The sequence below is a fragment of the Otolemur garnettii genome, unplaced genomic scaffold (assembly GCF_000181295.1).
Source record: "Otolemur garnettii isolate 467f Iridium unplaced genomic scaffold, OtoGar3 scaffold00192, whole genome shotgun sequence".
In the NCBI taxonomy this organism is placed as follows: domain Eukaryota; kingdom Metazoa; phylum Chordata; class Mammalia; order Primates; family Galagidae; genus Otolemur; species Otolemur garnettii.
Genome location: NW_003852587.1, coordinates 2,382,997 through 2,384,029, shown reverse-complemented (window position 1 = coordinate 2,384,029; position 1,033 = coordinate 2,382,997).

Here is a 1,033-nt window from a genome sequence, read left to right as displayed (position 1 = left end):
AGGAAAAATACTCAATTCTTAATGAGCTGTAAAAAATGCCTTTCTCAATTTTAATACTACTCACTCTCCAGGCTTCTCACTGCTGGCATAAATAAGCCACTGTTGGCGCTGCACCCATAGCTCAGTGAGTAGGGTGCCAGCCACATATACCTAGGCTGGCAGGTTCGAGTCTGGCCTGGGCCTGCTAAACAACAATGACAACTGCAACCAAAAATAAAAATAGTCAGGTATTGTGGAGGGTGCCTATATGCCCAGCTACTTGGGAGGCTGAAGCAAGAGAATGGCTTGAGCCCAAGAGTTTGAGGTTGCTATGAGCTGTATTGCATGACACTCTACCCAGGGTGACATAGTGAGACTCTGTCTCCAAAAAACAAACAAGTAAAATAAGCCACTGATAAGAAGGCAAAATGGTTTTCATAGTTTAGGTTCACGCTTCAATTAATTGTACTGCTTCTTATTTGATATATAATAAACTAAACTTCTGATTCAAAATTGAATATTTAATGACCTATAAATTTGTATGCCTTTTTCCTAATTAACCTGTCTTTGGTCAGTTGATTTTTCAGCAAACCTTCAGAAGGCAAAGGGAAGTTTTCCCTTGGCCCCTATAGTTTGTAGTACTTCTATCTCTCAAACCATATAAGCAAATTCTATTAATGTCTACCTTAACCACATATCCAGAGTCTACGTTTTTTTATAGGTAAAATAGATTTTATTTATTTGTACTTAGACCGTGCAAACTGCTACTGATACACAATGCAGCCAAACAACACATCTTTCTACAAAATGATTATGAACAAATCAGGGGTTGTAGTAAAACAGAGCAAAAAGGGGCAGAGGAAATCCATGAAGTGATTTCTAGGTAACACTTCATCTGAACAGTTGAGGATTTTAATAAAGAAATCCCTCTATTCCTCCAAGTAAAAGTAGGCCTCTTTGCCCACTTCCAAATTGGCAGTGGAGGCCAATTCAGTGTCCATGGCAAATGTATCTTGCTCTGTAATCCTGTATCATGCTCTTACTCTGTAAACCT